This window comes from Miniopterus schreibersii, assembly GCF_964146895.1.
Source record: "Miniopterus schreibersii genome assembly, chromosome: 1".
Lineage (NCBI taxonomy): Eukaryota > Metazoa > Chordata > Mammalia > Chiroptera > Miniopteridae > Miniopterus > Miniopterus schreibersii.
The window spans coordinates 52,866,150-52,886,347 of NC_138101.1; the positions used below are offsets into that span (position 1 = coordinate 52,866,150).

The 20,198-nt window shown below is 37.0% G+C and overlaps 1 protein-coding gene across 4 annotated transcripts in view; it reads right to left on the bottom strand.

The window, feature by feature from the left end:
• Positions 1 to 20,198, bottom strand: part of FAM13A (family with sequence similarity 13 member A) — a 264,235-nt gene that overhangs the window by 133,235 nt on the left and 110,802 nt on the right. The window lies entirely within an intron of this gene.

Below are 20,198 nucleotides of genomic sequence, written 5' to 3' on the forward strand. Positions count from 1 at the left end.
GGAAAATTGGAGATACATGCAAAAAAATGAAACCAGACCACCTTCTTATACAATATACAAGAATTAACTGAAAATGGACTAAAGACTTAAATGTAGACTTGAGTCCATAAAACTCATAGAAGAAAACATAGGCAGTAAACTCTCTCACATTTCTCTTAGCAATATTTTTTCTGATATATCTCCTCAGGCAAGAAAACAAAAGAAAAAATAAGCAAATAGGGCTACATCAAACTAAAACTTTTTGCACAGCAAAGTAAACCATCAACAAAATGAAAAGACAACCCATTGAATAGGAGAACATTTTGACAGTGTTTTATCTGATAAGTGGTTCATATGTAAGATTTATAAAGGACTCATACTACTGAACACACAAAAAAATCAGTCTGATTAAAAAATGGGCAGAGGACCTGAATAGATACTTCTCCAAAGAGGACATACAGATGGCCAATAGACATTTGAAAAGATATTCAATGTCACTAATCATCAGAGAAATGCAAATTAAAACCACAATAAGGGCTTCTGGTCAAGATAGTGGCATAGGAAAACACAGTACTCACATCCTCCTACAACCACATCAAAATTACAGCTAAACTACAGAACCACCATCATTCAGAATTGCCTGAAATCTAGATGAACAGAAGTCCTACAACTAAGGATATAGAGAAAACATCAAATCAAGACTGATATGAGGGGTGAAGACACAGAATGGGCTGGTCCCATGCCCATGTGTCAAATAAAAATCAGAAGGGATATCTCAGCTGCAGAAGTCACCCATGTGTAGCAAGGGGACCCAGCCCCACCAGATGCCAGGAAGAGAAGTCCCCATCATGTCTGGCTGTAAAAACCAGTGCAGATTGTGGCTGAGTAAGATGGAGACTGCCAGAGTCCCAAGAGTTCCTGTTAAATGGTCCACACACAGACTTACTCAAACTTACTCGCTCTAAGCTCCAGCTCTGGGGCAGCAGCTCAAAAGACACCAGGTACATACAGGGAGGAAATGAATTGTCTGGCATCAGGGTGAGAGCTGGAGAGCGAGCTTTCTCCCAGATGAAGTGCTGGTGGAGGCCACTGTTCCTTTTTTAAGCCCTTACCTCACAGAGCTGGTAGGCATGTACCATATCTGAATCTCCATCAACCTGGCTAACACTGCCTGGCCCTGGTGATACCCTGAGACCACGCCCCACCCAACTTGTGGGCCCACCCAAGCTGTTTCCAGTAGCTTTTCCATACAAATGGCCTAAATAGGATCATGCTTCAGATTTTCATAAAATCTCTCAAATAAGCAGCATCTGGCCTCAGCATGCCCTGTACCTCTGCTAAGTGGCCCCAGACCTGGCACTAGTGGCAGCCGGCCTTGATTCACAACTTGGCCTCTCCTGGGCACCTCAAGTCCAGCACAAGTACCAGTCATCTGCAGATCACTTAGTAGCTCATGCTGGGTGGCCCTGGAAAGAACACAGGTGGTAGCTCACTTTGGCCTGCACCTCCGGGGAGGTCCCAGAGCCAGCATACCTGAGGGACAGCTTCAGACCATGTTGAAACACCACCCAACTGCCTCCACAAGCAACACACTCAAGGGGCTCAGCAGACAACAGAGCCCCACTAAAATAAGTCCTGCTCCACGGGATGGGCATTGAGACAGTTGATCTGCCATGGTGCTTGTAGCCCATCCTTGCAGCCAATGGGTCTGGGAGTAAATTCCTACATTGATATGCCAACAGCAATCAAGGCTCAACTACAACAGGAGGGTGTACACAGCCCACACTGGGGGTGTACCCAGAGTGCCCAGATCAGGTGATCAGGAAGGCTGTGCCACTGGGCCCTACAGAACACCTACTACATAAGACCAGTCTACTATGCCTGGGAGACATAGTAGCTGCACCTAGCACACATAAACAAACACAGGGAGGCAGCCAAATGAAGAGACAAAGAAACATGTCCCAAATGAGAGAATAGAACCAAACTCCTGAAAAAGAACTAAACATAATGGAAAGAAGCAATCTACTACATGCAGAGTTCAACACACTAGCTATAAGGATGCTCAATGCACTTAGATGGAATAGTGGATGAACTTAGTGAGAACTTCAGCAAAGAGAAAGAAAACATAAACATGGAACTAGAAAACATAAAAAGAACCAGTCAGAAATAAAGGATATAGTAAATGAAATGAAGAATTCATTACAGGGAATAAACAGAAGAGTAGATGAAGCAGAGGATCAAATCAGAGATTTGGAAGATAAAGAAAAAGAAAACACCCTATCAGAACAAATAAAAAAATATGAGAATAGTATAAGGAGCCTCTGGGACAACTTCAAGTGTACCAACATTTGCATCATGGGGTACCAGAAGGGGAAGAGAGAGAGCAAGAAATGGAAAACCTATGTGAAAAAATGACAGAAGTCTTACTCAATCTGTAAAGGAAATAGGCATACAAGTCCAAGAAGAATGGAGAGTCCCAAACAAGATGAACCCAAAGAGGCCTACACCAAGACACATCATAATTAAAATGCAAAAGGTTAAAGACAAAGAGAATTTTAAAAGCAGCAAGAGAAAAGCAGTTAGTCATCTATGAGGGAGCTCCCATAAGACTGTTGGCTGATTTCTCAACAGAAACTTCGTAGGCCATAAGGAATTGGCAAGAAATATGCAAAATAATAAATAGCAAGGACCTACAACCAAGATTACTCTACCTAGCAAAGCTATCATTTAGAATCAAGAGACAGAAACAGCAACCCAGACAAGAAAAAGCTAAAGGAGTTCATCGTAACCAAACCAGTATTACCTGGAATGTTAAAGGGTCTTCTTTAAGAAGAAGAAGAAAAGATACAAACTGAACCTGGCCAGTGTGGCTCAGCGATTGGGCATCTGCCTATGACCCAAAAGATCACAGTTTGATTTCTGGTCAGGGCACGTGCGGGTTGTGGGATCAATCCCCAGTGGGGGGCATACAGGAGGCAGCCAATCAATGACTCTCATCATTGATGTTTCTTCTCTCCCTCTCCCTTCTTCTCTCTGAAATCAATAAAGATATATTAAAAAAAAAAAAGTACAAATTGATAGTTACAGAATAGTCACAGGGATGTAAAGTACGTCATAGGGGATACACTCAATAATATTGTAAAAACTATGTATGGTGTCAGATGGGTACTATATTTATTGGGATGATCACTTAGTAATTCATATAATGTCTAATTACTGCAACTAATGTAATATTGTATGCCAACTATACTAAAAAAATAAAAATATATTTAAAGTTAAAAAAAAACCACCCTCACAGTGAGATATCACTTCACAACTGCCAGAATGGCTATCATCAATAAATTAACAAACAAGTGTTGGTGAGGATGTGAAAAAAAGGTAAACCTTGTACTCTGTTGGTGGAAATGCAGATTGATGCATCCACTATGTAAAACAGTATGGATGCTCCTCAAAAAATTAAAAAATGGAACTGTCTTATGAACCTGTGGTACCACTTCTGCAAGAAATCCAAAACACTAATTTGAAAGAATATATGCACCCCTATGTTCACTGCAGTGTTATTTACAATAGCCAAGATATGGAAGCAACGTAAGTGCTCATCAATAGATAAGTGGATAAAAAAGCTGTGGTACATATATACAATGGAATATTACTTGGACATAAAAAAGAAAGAACTCCTACCATTTGCAACAGCATGGGTGGGCCAAGAAGTTATTATGCTAAGTGAAATAAGTTAGACAGAGAAAGACAAATACCACATGATTTTATTGAAATGTGGAATCTAAAAACAAAACAAACCTCAAAATAAATGAACAAACAAAACAGAAACAGACTCGTAGGTAATGGAGAACAAACTGATGGTTGCCAGAGGTGAGAGGGTTGGAAGGCTGGGTGAAAGAGGTGAAGGGATTAACGAATACAAATTAATAGTGAGAAAAGAGTCATGGGGATGTAAAGTACAGCATAGGGAATGTACTTAAAATATTCTAATAACTATATGGTGCGCGGTGGTACTTGAAATATTGAGGGGATCACTTTGTAAATTACGAGGTTGTCTAACCACTATGCTGTACACCTGAAACTAATATAAAATAATATTGAATGCCAAAGAAAAGTTTCTTTCTATTACTAATATAAACATTTTAAAATTTTTGATCGCTTACCTCTAATGGTCAAAGTCAATGATTAATCAATGAGAATGTTTGTAATCCAATCCAATCTCAAATGCAATCCTTTGGCTTCAACCCTTGCTAATTTAGAAGATAGGATTACACAGAACGATGGGCCCTTAAAATAAGATGCTCTCTGGAAGCTTGTTCCAAAGGGATGCTACTGACACTAGCTAGAATGCCATGAAGCAGAGGTACTTATCCAGGGGTGCACATCAGAATATCCTTTGGAGATTTAAAAAAGTATACCTGCCAATATTCACCCCTCCACTCTCCTTCCCAGTCTCAAGGGATAAATCTGAGATGAATACAGGCACAGATGAATTTTTCAAAAAAACCTTAGAATAATGTGTGCTGTTGATTCAAAGTTGTAAAATTTGTCAAAAAGCAAAGGAATTTCTCTTTGAGGTTTTTGAAAATAAGTATTAAGGTAAAAAAAATGCTTTACATTAAATAACTGAATCACTTAATTAATAGCTGGTCATTACAGGTTTCATGTTTATGCAAAAAAAAATTAGCTGGAAAATTAAAAAATTAGATTATTATTTTGGAACCAGTCAGTTTTAGAGTTGAAGAGAGGTCTGTTCCAATCCCCTCATTTCAGAAATGAAGTCCAGGGGCTCAGGGAACTGAACTGTTTTGTCCAAGGTTGTACAGATTGTGGAAAACTGGCTATTAAAACCCCTTTCACCAGACCGAAGTGAAAGTGAGACGTGATGAACTGTAAAATCCAAGGCAAATAAAGTGATTAGTGGTAGTTTAGGGAGGCAACATAATTCCTGTAGCCCTTATGGAAAGAAGATGGCAACATGTCGGGTCAAGAGGACTACCCTTCAATTGTGTGCAGTTGTAAACTGAAGGATCCCGGGTCTCCGGTAATCTCGTAAAGCCTCATTCCTAGCCCTAGCCCGACATACAGGTTTTGTTTATTTGAGAGAGAGATATTTCTACATGTTTAAGTCAATGTTATTTGGAGTTTATTTATATGCAGGAAACCCTAATCCAAACTGATGCAAGATTTTGTCCAAATACTACTTTATCAGCAAAGCCTTCTCTGACACTATACAATACGTAGCAAAATTCTCCCTTAGGCACCCTCCCCATTTTCTTGACCCTGCTTTATTTATCTACATTGCACCTAATATCATCTGGCACACTGTATATTTACTTATGCTTACTTATTTGTTGTCCTTTCCCTCAAAGCAGATATAAGGCCCATGAGGGCAGGAACTTTGGTTTGTGCTGCCAACATGGTAAGAGGGAAGGGGGACCAAAGAAAGGCCTGCCACACCCTTAAAAGGAAATACAACTGCTTACTTTTATGGGGCAAAATTTAGTCACATGATGACACACAGCTGTCAGGGAAGTTAGGACCAGTGGCTTTACAGCTGTGCATCAGTATACCCAGGCAAGGAAGAGAGGGACACCAGATATTGGGAGGCCACTAACAGTCTTGACCACAGACCTAGAAGAAATAAAGGAATGTCTGGAAAGGATGTCTGGGAAGGACATTCCAGATAGAAGAAGAGCAGCAAAGGTCCTGAAGAGGGTGCATAATTTGCAAGTCTGAGAAGCAGCGAGGAGGCCACTGTGGCTTGAACCAAATGAGTGAGTAAAACAGTGACAGATGAGGTCAGTGAAGTAGCAGAGGGCTCAGATCTTGAAGACGTGCAGGCATTTTAAAGACTTTGGATTTTTACCCTGGGGAAAATAGAAAACTTTTGGAAAATGTTGAGCAAAGAAGAAACATGTCTTTCATTTTCAAAGGATCTTTGCTGCTGCTTTGAGGAAAGGTTGTAGAAAGGTCAGAGTGATGTAAGGAGACCAACTAGAACTAACTGAGAGGCTCGTGACTTGGAGCATGGAGACGGTGAGATCACATTGTGGATATATTTTGAAGGCGGAGTCAACAAAATTTGCTGATGCATTGGACAGTAGGTGTGGGGCAGGTGGGAGTGAAGAATGACTCTGAAGGTTTTGGCCTGAGCACTGAAAGTATGGAACTACCATCATGGAGTTAGAAAAAAAATATCAGGAGAGAAAGATTTTGGTGGGTGAATCAGGAGTTAATGGCTTTGGACATGCTACCCTTGAGATGCACGTAACAGATAAGTGAAGGTGCCATGCAGGCAGCCGATACTGGAGTTGGAGTTGAGAGGCTTGAACTGAAAATATAAATTTGGGAGTCATGTCTGTGTAGATGGTATTTAAAAACCAAGTAATTACAAGATCTCAGTCAGGGAGTAAATATAGATAGAGAAGGAAAGGGGGCTAAGAGTTGAACCCCGGAGCACCTCACAGTTAGAAGACTCAAAGAGACCGAGGAGTAGATGGTGAGGTAGAGGGAAAACTCAGACAGTGTCCTTGAAAGGCAAGGGGAAAGAGTTCCAACAAGGAAGGAGTGAATACAGTCACCGTATGCCCCAGCAATTCCAAAATATATGTCCACATAAACATTTGTGCATAAATGTTCATAGCAGCACTATTTATTGTAGTCAAAAAGCAGAAACAACTCATGGGTAAGCAAAAAGGAATGAAGTAGTGATACATGCTATAAAACAGGTGAATCTTGGAAATATTGTAAGTGAAAGGCAGACACAAATGGGAATATACTATATTATCCCACTGCTATGAAATGTCCAGAGCACACAAATATACAGAGAAAGAAAGTAAATCAGTGGCTGCCAGGGACAAGTGATGGGAAGTAACTGCAATGAGTATGGGGTTTCTTTTTGGTGTGATGAAGTGTTTTGGAATTAGTAATGATGACCACACAACTTTGTGAATATACTAAAAATCACTGAATTGTAACTTTAAGGGTGAATTTTATGCTATATAAATTGTACCTCAATAAAGCTGTTATAGTGCCAAAGGAAGGAGTGATCAAAATGTGTCAAGCGCTGCTGACAGGGTGAGATAAAAATTGAGAACTGACTACTAAATTTGGTAGTATGGTGACACTTGACAAAAGCTGTTTCATTCTGTAGTGGAATTGATTAGAGTGGGTTCCAGAGAGAATAGAGAAGGGGAAGTGAAAACAGCAAGCTTATGTAATTCTTTTGAGGAGTATTGTTGTAAGGAGCAAGACAGGAAACGGGTGATTGCTAAAGGGGGCTGTGGAGTCACAGTCTAGTTTTTCTTAAAATAAGATAGGAAATATTATAGCATATTTTCTTGCTAATGGAAATGATTCAATAGACAGATGAAAAACTGATGACCCAGAAGAGGCAGCAGAGCTCCGGAGTGGGTCAGAGGCTATTGGGTCTGGTGCACGGTGAAGGGCTGATCTCGGGCAGGAGCCAGCACAGCACGTGTCCTGTGACTGGACCAAGGGGAGAAAGTGACAGGGGGACAGGCAGTGGATGATGGCAGGGTGGGGACGGGTGGACGTTCTCTCTTGATGGTCTCAGAGAAATAGAAAGGTGCAAAGGGGGATGTTGGAAGCTAAGGATCAAAGAGAAAGTATAAAGAGCTGTTTGAAAGAGAGGAAGAACGAAAGGATTGGGGAGAGCAGATTGCCAGCAACACGAGGGCCCGTTGGAGGTTGGTAATCATGTATTTAGAGTGAGAGATCAAGGACAAAGTTAGCAGAGGAAGGAAATAACAAAGATCAGGGGGGAAATGAGTGAAGCAGAATAAAAATCAATGAAAGGATCAATGAAACTAAGAGCTAGTTTTCTGGAAAGAGAAATAAAATAGACAAACTTTTAGCGGGACTCACACACAAAAGAGAAGGGCTAAAATAAATAGAATTTGAAATGAAAGAGGAGATGTCACAACTGATACTATAGAAAACAAAGGATCACGAAACTACTATGAACAGTAATGTACCAATAAATTGGACAATCAAGAAGAAGTAGATAAACTCCTAGAAACATACAAGCTACCCAGATTGAATAATAAAGAAATAAAAAATCTAAACAGACGAATTGCTACTAAGGAGATTGAATTAGTAATCAAAATCCTCACGCCAAACAAAAGTCCAGACCCAGATAATGTCACTGGTGACTTCTACCAAACATTTAAAGAAGAATTAATATCAATCCTTTTCAAAGTCTTCCAAAAAATAGAAGAGAGATCACTTCCAAACTCATAAGGCCATAAAACTCTGATATCAAAACCAGATAAAGATACTACCAAAAAAAAAAAAAGCTAATATCCCTGATAAACATACTGCAAAAATTCGCAACAAAATACTAGCGAACTGAATTCAACAATACATTAAGATACATTTCCTTTTCTGAGCACTAATCAAATGAGTACATCAAAGTACCTATAAAACGTAAAAACGTGTTTTGATAATGTCATTCATGAGTTCTTTCTAAGCATAAATATGGGGGGTGGGGGTTAATGCAGCATAGGTTCTCCAAAAATGAAAGTTAACGCTCCAGGGAAAGGTAAGTATGTACAGGATTCTAGATTGTTCAGCAATAGTTGGAGCTGCTTCCTCTTGAAAACTTCTAAATATCATTCTTCTATGACTGTGAATAGTAACTGCCACTATTATCTGGTGATCTGCTGCATTTCTTTGATAAATCAATAAGTAAAGGTACATTGTGTGGGGATGGGGAGCCCCTCCCACATCAATAACGGTGAAGGAACACTGCATTTCAAACTCTGTCTGAAGGTGCTGTGTTGGTGAGCAGGACAGCACATTTGTATCTGCATGTATTTCTCAATGTGTGTTGTGAGTATGGCTGCCAAAAAATGATTAAAGGGATAAAACAAATGCTATTTATAATCCAAGTTGTTATTTTAAAAATGTAGTCCTTACTATAAACAAGAAAAACTGATGAAATATTTTGCATTCCTTTAGCCAAACTCAAACTAATGAACCCCATCCACAAAGCTGCCTGGAAATTATAAGACCTCGAGTCGGTGAAGTCTCTTCCATTTTGAAGGATGCTGCTCAATGTAACAAAGCTCTGGTATTAATATTTACTTGACTTTAGTAAAATACACACTCTCAATAAATTAAAAATCATTTCAGTTGTCATAAATAGAAGCAAATACTTTATTTTCTTGCACATGTATAGGGAAGAAACTGGCTTTGAACTTGATTTCTCCCTGTGGCCAGCTGCATAACTTTGGAAAAACCCCTGCACTTCTCTGAGGCTCAAATGCCTCATCTGTATAATTAAAAACCTACACCTCAGAAGAGGTGATGGAAATTAAATGAGATCATTCTTGTTCCATTAGTGGCTGGAAAAGAATAAGCACATTTAATAAGTGATAGAAGTGAGAGCTATTAATTTTAATTGATAAAAATAATAAAGGACTTCAAAGTTTAGAAAGACATGTCACTATTACCAAACTAACCAAGTGGTTTAATCCTAAAAAAGTCCGCAAATTTGGCAATGCAATTCAATAAGGATTTACTGAACAATTATGACATGCTGGGACTCAGGCTAGGCCCTGGCATCATAAATGATTCTAGCTGTAGTTTTAAAGAAGTGGACGGTCTAGCAGGGAGACAGACACACAGACTTCTACCTCCAGTAATGAGCACAACTGCAATAATAGCTAACTATTGGGTGCTTATTATGTGGCAGGCATAATATTTAAGTACTGCATATATTTTTTTTCCTCATTTTCAGTTAAAAACAACCTGATGAAATAGGTACTCTTATTTCTATTTTATAGATGAGAGAACAGAGCTACAGAGTATTTAGGAAAATTTCCCAAGGTCACCCAACTAGTATGTGATGAGTTCAGGATTTGAATTTCTGGCAATCCTACCCAGAAGCAGCAACCTTAACTATTACACCACCCTGCCTCTTATATTTTTTAAAACATTCAATAGCAACAGGTATTTATTGAGCACTTACCACCTGTGAGGCACTAAGAATACAATACAATGGAGAATACATCAAGCCTGACTTCTGTACTCTGGAGCTTGTAGTCTAGTGAGGAAGACAAACACTAATCCTGTATCTGCATGAATATACACAAGAGCTGTGATAAATGTTAGGAAAAACTGTGTTAAGGAAGAAATGCATAACGTATGCAGTGTTACTGAAGAATACACATAAGGTACATAATTAACTCCGCTCGAGGGAGATAAAGCTGAGGAGGAAAGGCCTTCTAGACACTGAGAAGGAGCAAAAGTACAAAATAAGGAACCTGAAGTGATTGGCCACGGAGGCAAACAGAGAGGTGGTGGCCAAGAGTTGAGGCTGGAAGGTTGGACTGGGGCCCAACTGTTAAGGGCGACGTGTACTGTGCTAAAGGGTTTGACCTTTGTTCAGAATTCAGTGCGGGAACAAAGTATTTTATAACAGTTATTCTGGCCATGGTGTGGAGGAAAGGCTAGGGTGATATTAATATGTTTTTGAGTGAACTTCCTCCAAACAGGAACCTTTATTGATAATATATGGCTCAAATTATATTTATATTTTTTTCATGTTTTCACTTTGATATTCATTAACTGGAGCTTGAGTAAGGGACAATTTTGGTTGCCTTCCCAGTGCTGATATACCTCCTTCTTCTGGGCCAACATTCCCAATTTCCATTGGTCTTCCACTGGATTCCCAGAGGTAACTCCTTTCATTGCGCTAGGCGTGAATCTCGTGACCTAGACCAAGCCAATTAGTGTACTCCTATCTCCGAGCCACAAGTCAATCTGAGGAATTTTCCTGGGAATGGTAGGACAAAGGCTCTCTCTTGTTCTCGCGAATGTGGTAGTTCTGGAAGAGAATTCTCTACAGGTTTCCTATGTTTCTGCATGTCTTGCAAGCAGAGACACCGGCTGCCTTTGTTCTGTATTATCTTTTCAAGAAAATACTGGCTATTGTTATTTCTGTAAGTAATAAAGCGTTCTTCATCTCAGACCCAGGAGTCTCAAGTCTGGCTACCATACACGAAGCTGTGGCAGATTAACTTGTCAGTTTGAAAGTAAGGTAAAATCTCAGACCCTCTGCAGTCCTCAATCATTAGTACATAGTGCTGGAAGCCACTGGCAGTCAACTTGATGATGTAGCCCTAACATGAAGCTGATACTACAGAATTCAAAAACATGAAAAAAAAAAAAAAAAGGTCCTCAGTAGACATCATTAAGCTACGTGATAAAGTTTTATCAGAAGCTCAAAGTATTTCTAGGATATTTAGTGTATGAGCCAATAAATTCCCTTTGTTGCTTTTAAATATACTGGAATTGTGTTTGCCTACTATTTGAAACCAGCAGTATTCTTACTTGTTCCATGAGAGTCATATTTTTAATTTGAAAAAAATGTCTGATTGAAATACAAGTCAAATTAACTCTGGAATAATCACCTTGTTGTTGATGCTATGTTATTATCAGTTTAAAGGTCATTGATGAATCCAAGTATTTGACAGAACTGGCAAAATCACTTTCTGTAAGAGCTCTATAGTAAAAAGGACTCACAAAAGATCTGGGGATGCAAGAACATTACAAGTTAAAAATGGTTTTAACATTGAACTCTGTTATTCTGTTTTTAATTGTTTAGCAAGTTCAATAGAATATAACAATATCATTTAAGAATTACTAGGCTAGCTGGAAGTCTTTACCAATCTATGCGATATATGGTCACAAAGAGGGACTTCTGACTGGAGACATGATGGGCACTATAAATAACCATGTTTTTCTTTATTTTTTCCTCTCTCATAAAAAAAAATTGAAAAAGAAAAGATGGAATAAAGGGATGTGAGGTCCCTGGTAATAAGTAAATAAAGCCTAGTTAGAATCATCAGAGTAAGCATCCAATTAAGAGTCTTAACATGAAGTAGAGAGTAAGTTCAAGAACAAATTTTCATGATGCTCTAAGATCTCAAAGTATATATCTGAAGAAAATCAAATAAGGTTATGTTGAAGATCAAGAATTATGCCAAAAAAATGGTCTATAGTAAGTCTCTACTGAACATCCTCAATAGATTCTTAGAACTGTGCTGAAAAGACATATAACAAAATCAATTTTACCAGAGCTAATTGACATAAACAAGAGTTAAGTTCCTAACGCATCTCATCAACACTATAATGAAATGATGTCGCATCTTACTCGAGGACCTGCTGTACGTACACTGTAATAACTGAGTGAGAGAGGGAGAGTAAATCACTCATTCATTCAATAAGCATTTATTGTCTATGGCAGGCAATATGTTACACTCTACATACACAAGGATGAATATCATACAGCCTTATTCTGAAAAGAGTTTATATTCTACTGAAAGGTAGAAAGAGAAGTGGTCAAAGAATGACATATACTGACATGTGACACAACAGAAGTGATCATTTCCATGAGGGGGAATAATGCCAGGAAAGGCTTCAGAGAAGAGTCATTTGAGAGATTAGTTAGTATTTGATGGGCAGATGTGGATGATGGTGGAGATTTAAATACATTTCTTTCATCTTTCCATTGAATCATATCTTTCCTTAGGAGTTGGTAGATCAATATAACTGTGAGTTTCATTGTGCTTTTGATATTTTGACAAGGAGTTATCTATGTTTATGAGCTAACTGGTTTCCTTTATAAAGATGTGCTGTGAGTTTTTAAAATAGTGTTTTTCTTTAAAATGAAATGTTGCTTTCTCTGCCATTCATAGCTATAACTAAGTAATGAAACTGAAAGTTGGTAACTACTAAAATTCTAGGCCTAACACTTGTGAGGAAATAAATACTATACTCTGCCAAATATCTCTAGCTATTTCATTACTGCAGAAATCACTGGGTATTTCAAGGGAGTAACCAACAACTTGTGATATAAATAAGAAAAAAATTTCATGTACAGCGACCCAGAGGAAAAAATAAAATACCTGTGAAGAGATATAATTGAATTTCTGGGGCCATCTCAGTATTAAATTGAGTCCGACATACTGCCTGGCTTAGACACTCAATAAATGCTTGTTGAATGAATGACTAATTTATTCTTTCTCTCTTATTCTGTTATCACAATGTGTTCCAATTTTTGTTTACTTCTTGCTCTTAAATACAACCCTATTTGATTCTCTTATTCAGATTCACATTTTGGGATCTGAGAACAACATGAAAATTTTTACATGAGGACATTAAAGATAGTGGAGGGCTAAGTGGAAGCTACACTGACACTCTCCCGGGACCAAACTGGAATTACAACTAAAATATAGAAAAACTATCCTGAAAAATCAATTGCAACTGAAGAGGAGCTGGAGAGCACCCTCATAACCAAGGAGGAAAAGTGGAGACCACATAGAGACTGGTAGCAAGTGTGGAGGCGCGAGAGGGCTGGCTGGGCTCCCACAGGCAGCAGCTGAAGGTCCGGGGGAGATCTCAGCTGTGGGGGTTCCCACCGAGGACTCTGGGGCCTAAACCCCAGGCTGGGCTTCCCAGCCCAGAGCACCAGAACTGAGAAAGGTGCCCACACAACATCTGGCTGTGAAAACCAGCTGGGCTTCTGTCTGCTAGCGAGAGATGGCTGGAAATGCAGGTACCCTCTTAAAGAATATCACAAAACAGTTAAATAACAGTTGATTCTCATTTGTGGTAGTTATGCTCTATAAAGTTGTGGTGAACACTGAATTAGTGAATACTGAATTGCTGCTCCTGCAGAAAATGCAGGGTTAGGTTCCTATGGACTTCTGAAGACATTTTTGTCAACTGATCAATTCATAACCCTTTTTATATGTGTTTCTGTTTAAAAAAATTTAATATATTTGTTGACTTACTAACATTGACTCATAACCAATAGCACTATAACTCATGTCTGAACAATGCTTATGAATATACATATCCCTTATAAGGCACATGATAGTCTTCTTATTCTTTGAAAAACTAAGTCAGAGCTTGGAGATCTTGTCCAGTCAATATAAGAAATATTAAGAAAATCAAGCGACTTTAAAAAATATTAATAATATCAAGGATATAATAAATTATTACACATATGGAGAAATAGAAAAAAATGTTTCTCATATATAAGAGAAAGGGAAATAAAAGTCTCTCAGATTATCCAGATATAGGATTTAGCATACAGAAAATTTTTAGCAGCTATTATAACTGTGATCAATGAGTTAAAGGAAAATATGCTCATAATAAATAGGAAATATCAGCAGGGAAAAAGAATCTATAAATAAAACCAAGTAAAATTTCTATAAATTAAAAAACCCCCCACAGTATCTTAGAGACAAATTTGTAAGATGGGCTTCTAACAGATTTGAGATGACAGAAGAATGATTAAACTTTGAGACAAAACATTAGGCATTAATCAATCAGAAGAAAAGAAAAAAATTTAAAAAATTTAACAGCACCTGTGGGAAAATATTAAAAGATCTGCCCTGGCTGGTGTGGCTCAGTAGGTTGGAGCATCCTCCCATACACTGAAAGGCTTCGGGTTCAATTCCAGTCAGGGCACAGACCTAGGTTTTGATTCCCAGGACGCAACTGATCAATGTTTCCCTCTCACATCGGTGTTTCTGTTTGTCTGTTTCTCTCTTTTTTCCCCTCTCTCTCTCCCCTCCCCTCCCTCTAAAATCAATAAACATATCCCTAGGTGAGGATCTTTTAAAACAAAAATTATAAAAGATCTAACATATAGCTATCAGGAATCCCAGGAATAAGAGAGGTTGAGACAGGGGGTAAAAAGAAATAACAGTTTAAAACTTCCGAAATTTGTTAAAAGACATAATTTGCAGTTAAAAATTGCAGTAAGTAAACCTCAAGGAGAATGAAGGTAAAGCAAACTGTTAAGCAGATCATAGTCAATATGCTGGAAACCAATAAGAAAATTAAGCACTGAAGCCACTAAGGAGACAAATGACATTTTATACATAAGGGAACAATGACACAATGATTCCGAATTTATCAGAAAGAATACAAAAAACAAGCAAACAAAAACAAAAGAGACTAGATGATGATGAAACACCAGTTTTAAAGAGCTAAAAAACAAATCAAACAATTGTAAACACAGAATTGCAAAAAATATTCTTTAAGATTGAGAGCTAAATGAAGTTATCAACAAAACTAAGATTTCATCACCAGCAGATCTGCAACTACGAAAAATACTAAAGGAGATTCTGTTGTGCAGAAATCACAGAAATTGACAGCTTGAGGAAGGAATCAAGTGTGCCAGAAATGGTAACTACCTATATGTGTAAATATAAAAAATGGTGTTTCTCTTGATTTATTTGAAATGCATATGGCCCTTTAAAGCAACAATTTTAACATTGTGTTGTAGAGTTATTAAGATAAAATAAATATGACAACTATAGCATAAAGGAGAAAAAATCGCTCTATAATTACATGGTTCTTACATTTTATGTAAAGTAGTAAAAAACATTAACTGAGTAGATTGTGAAATGTTAAGAACATATATTGTAATAACTAAAACAACAATGCTAAGAGCTATAGCTAAAAAGCCAAAAGACAAATTAAAATGGAATTTAAAAAAAAGCTCAATAATTTAAAAGGCATAAAAGAAACAACAGAGAAACAAAATCAGAAAGAACATACAGAAAACATAATAAAATGTTAGACCTGAAATCTAACCATATCAATAACTACATCACTGAAAGGTAGAGGTCAGAATGGATAAAAAATAAAGACCCAACTGTATACTGTCTATAACGCATGCACTGTAAATAAAAATACATAGAGCATTTGAAAGCAAGTAGCAGAAAAGGTTGTATTCATGTGCAAGTAAGCACAAGGAGGAAGGAGAGGCTTTATTCCAGACAAAGTATTACCAAAGATAAAGGTGAGCATAGCTTTATGATAAAGGGCCAATGCATCAGGAACATATAACATTCCCAAACATTTATGCACCTTAAAGCACAATTTCAAAATAAACTAAAAATTGACAGAATTAATGGAAGAAATCGATAATTCCCTATTTTAACATCCCTCTCTCAGCATTTGGTACAATGAGACAGAAATATCTGTAAATGCGTACATAATCATAAAACAATTTCTTTTAAAAGACAATCAACCACTTTGATATTTGTAGAACATTATAATAAATTCTAGGAGACATTCTTTCTTCAAGCACACATGCTACTTTCGTGGCTGAATAAACGGTGGTGTATTCTTACTGAAAGCAGATATGGAGAGAGCATACGGAACAGAAAAAAGAGCTGCAGAAAGGGATGCACTGTATACTTTTTATATAAAATTTTTAAACCTGCAAAACTACAACTTACATATTGTTTATATACACACAAATGCTATATATATATATATATATGTATGTAGTTAGCCTATAATAACATAGAAAATGATAAACATTATTTTCAAAATAGTGTTACCTTTAGGGAATAGAGATAGTACTTTAGAGAGATAGTATATTAGTCATAATACTATTCATATCCATTAATTTTACTATGGGTAATAAATACCTAAGAAAAATACTCTTCAATGTTTAAAAGTTATTGTTTATTAAAATTTATGTAGTGGTGCTTTTAATACTCATAATCAATTAGAAACAGTCCCAAATATTCAAAGTGTCTAAATATATGACAACCCACAAAATATGATTATTAGGTAATATAATATAGATTAAGTAGTTCATATAATAGCTGGCACAGGATCATCGTTAGTTATCATCATCATTCTTACTTCTACTACTATTATTTTTATTGAAAGTAAGCACGCAAACTAGGTTGATGAGTACAAACATATAGTGGAAATACTGTTAATGGAAAAAGGAAAATACTAATTATAATGAACATATTAATTAAAACAACAAAATATATGCATGTTCATTAACAATGATTTTTAAATAATTTAGAAATTTGGTGAAACTTAATTCTTAAGCTATTCTTTCTGCTAATTTGCATATTAAAAATTAAATTATATTATCACTAACTTTTCTCAAAGCCCTACATTATTTTAAGTTTCTAGTTTACTTTGCCAATAGGCATAAGCATTTTTTAAAAATTTAAGAAAATACAACTGTGACAACCAATCTCACCACTGAAGGAAATCTCCTTCATAAATGATTCATGGTTCCTGAAACTATTAAACTTTGAAAAGAAAAAAACTTTAACTGTTGCTTCTATTACATAACTGCTTACTTGACATATATATTTCTTCATCACACATTTTGTAGTTAACATGACTCTATTTACTAAAGGAAACAGCTATAAAAGCATTAGAAGAATCCAACGACTAACCAAAACTATTATGTTGTAATATTACTTTTTCCCCCAAAAAATATGTTTTTATTGATTTCAGAGAGAGGAAGGGAGAGGGAGAGAGAGACAGAAATATCAATGATGAGAGAGAATCTTTAATCGGCTGCCTCCTGTTTGGCCCCTACTGGGGACCAACCCTGCAACCTGGACATGTGCCCTGACCAGGAATCAAACCGTGACCTCCTGGATCACAGGTCAATGCTCAACCACTGAGCCACGCTGGCTGGATGTGATACTACTTTTTATCAGTACACTTTTATCCATTAATAGAAGTCAGGAAGGAAACAAATTATAGTTATTTTATACCTTCATTCCAGCACTGAATTAATCTGATATTCATTCTCATACAATGACCTGACTTGAATATTTTGCTGAGGTCAAAAATATAGCAAGGCCCGGCCGGGCGTGGCTCAGCAGTTGAGCATCGACCTAGGATCCAGGAGATCGGGGTTCAGTTCCCAGTCAGGGCACATGCCCGGGTTGCAGGTTCGGTCCCCAGTCAGGGGCGTGCAGGAGGCAGCCGATCAATGACTCTTTCATCACTGATGTTTCTCTCCTTCTCTCCCCCCCCTCCCTTCCTCTCTCTGAAATCAATAAAGATATATTTAAAAAATATATATATAGCAAGTGCAGTGGGAAGTTTAGAGTGTATGCCAAGGGAAGAGAGAACAAAGATAGTTTTCTTCCCTCAGTTCCCTGGATTCTCCTCAGGGCAATGAACATGGGTTGTAAGGCTTATTTAGAGTCATAGCACCTGTGTTTGGTAGAAAAAGATTTTCTGTCTCCCCTCCTCTAGTCATGACTGTACCAGGTTCAAGGAACTGTGTTTATGTTTTAAACCTCTTTTATCCATCTATTTGATGTTTTCTTCAGTATCATCTATTCCAATTATTTTCTGCATATGCAGTCTACACAGGATTGGGTGAGAAATGGTTGTATGACTATGTCCTTGAGCTAGTGAGGTGGTGATTATCGCTCATCCAGGAAGTGTCATGGCACCGTGTAATGGAGTTATCACTTTTTTCAGCTCGGGCTCAAATCAAGAACAGGCTTTCCTACCCAAGGAAGAGAAATATAACCCTTTCCATTGCTCAAGAGCAGAAACAACAGCTGGCAGAGGGGACACCCATAGGGACAGATGACTTGGACTAGAGCAACATCACCAGAGCCAATGGACATATGCCATCTCCGGATTACCATTTACATTTCTAGCCATGTAGGAATCAGAAATACTTAGCTGTTCAGGGCAAATATAGCTCTAACTAGAGATGTCTGAGAAAGACAGGTAAGGAGGCCAAATGGAGTTACATTAATACCAAGGACACACATCATTCTCATAGTTCCCGAATTCATTCTAGAAAGGACATGCCAACCATATTTTCAAGGTTTTCTCAGCTTTAGCTTTCAAAGATCAACTGGAAAAAAAAGATCTTAAGACAAAATCTTGATGAAAGAGTTAGCACCTTCTAATTTCTTGTAACTCACATGCTCTGTGTTTGCCTCATTTCTGGGATTTGAAATTACAAAGGTTTCAATACCTCTAAACTAAGCAGAACCTAGTTTGCTCATGTAAACTTAAACTTACTCATGTAAGGCCACAAAGAAACTAAAGTTACAATCCAAGGCTTAACCAATGAAGTAATTTTTCTATTGAATTAGTTTGGTCATGGGTCATACAGCAAGAATGACAGAGAATAACGCATACTAATTATTGATTTTGTATATTCCTGAAATATTCCAAATGACATTAGTGTCTTAAGAGCAATAAATCTCTTCAAACAACTTTTATGAGAGGTTTCAAGAGTGTCTTTATTTAGGAAGTGATTCATCTAGGGTCTCTTTACCTAAAGTCATTATACCAATATAAATGGAGCTAATAAGCAAATGCTACCAAAAAATTTTCCTCAAATCATACGTTTTTTCAATGAATATGAGTATATTTTATATGATGAGTATATTTTTTTTACATTGAATTTTATTAATTGCACAGTAAAAATTACTAGACATGTGAATTAAGTATATATAAGTTTGCACATACAAGTATTTCATTGAAAAAGATACAAAAAATAGTTTGAATCTGAAAGGAAGGCATGATAGTTAAAATAACTCAAGGTGGAATAAGTTTCATAAAGAAAGGTGTTTTTATTTATTTTAAAAATAAACTGTGGACTTTTACATAAAGAAGACACTAAATAATGACTCTACTTTATCTGACTTGCTTTTACAAATACAGCCACAATTATTCTTATAGTAACTGGTGGTTAAAATCAGACTAGAATTTATTTAAATTTTGCTTATAGTGACTCAAGAAAGTTTGGAGAACGTATGTCTCAGAACTAGGAAAAAAAAGTTGCTCTATAAGTGTCATAGTGGCCAGTTAGGAGTACTATATATACCTTGTAAATAAGAGAAGTTCTACTCAAAAGAGATTAAAGATTAGGAAAGGGGCTTTCTAAAATAAATGTTATCACTTTTCTGATTGGACAAATGATCAAATTCTCATAACATATTATGTGTTAAAGGAGTTTTTCTTTTCACTGGCAAAATAATTATGTGCATTTTGGATTTTTCTTAAGGAAAAAAAGTTACACATTAGAGCCTTTATTTTGTTATCTGTATGACAGTACTTATTTTTTCTTGTTAAAATTGAAATCCTTCCATTGATCATGTGTTATATTCAAAAATTTGGAAATACATTATTTTTGTTGTTGACACTATTACAGATGTCTCCATCCTGCCCCACTTGCTTTGTCTACCTCCACCTAGCTCCTGACCCCCTTTCCCTCTGGCTATCACCACACTGCTATCTGTGTCTATGTGTTATGTATATATGTTTTTTGGCTAATTCCTTACCTTCTTGCATCCATTCCCCTCTACCTCTCTCCTAACAGCTGTCAGTAATTATAGTAAATTATTAAATTATAATGAATTTTA